We start from the raw sequence: 425 nt of genomic DNA on the forward strand, positions 1-425 counted from the left end.
AGTATATGGCAAATTCAAACCAATAATTTGGTATTAATTATATACTTACAAACAGGGCGTTAAATTGAGACCCGCCAACCCTCTGAATGCGAATAAAAATGAACAATTTTGTAGGTGATGAAGTATTGATGTAGTACAAATCCTACATTTCCCATAAGCACTTTGTCATGATGTGTCATAGAACAGTTGGCTACATGCCTAGCGTGCAGCATTGGTTACAAGCCGCCAACAAACCTGAGGAACTGACATAAAGCAGTGTAGTTAGTTAGAAAAAAAATACTGTTGCCAGTGTAACATCTGATTGGCTGTTAACTTGAAAGGTCCCATGGCATGAAAATTGTTATCAAATAATATGAGTTCCCCCAGCTTACCTATGGTCCCCCAGTGGCTAGAGATGGCGATAGGTGTAAACCGAGCCCTGGGTA

The sequence above is a fragment of the Etheostoma spectabile genome, chromosome 5 (assembly GCF_008692095.1).
Source record: "Etheostoma spectabile isolate EspeVRDwgs_2016 chromosome 5, UIUC_Espe_1.0, whole genome shotgun sequence".
Taxonomy (NCBI): domain Eukaryota; kingdom Metazoa; phylum Chordata; class Actinopteri; order Perciformes; family Percidae; genus Etheostoma; species Etheostoma spectabile.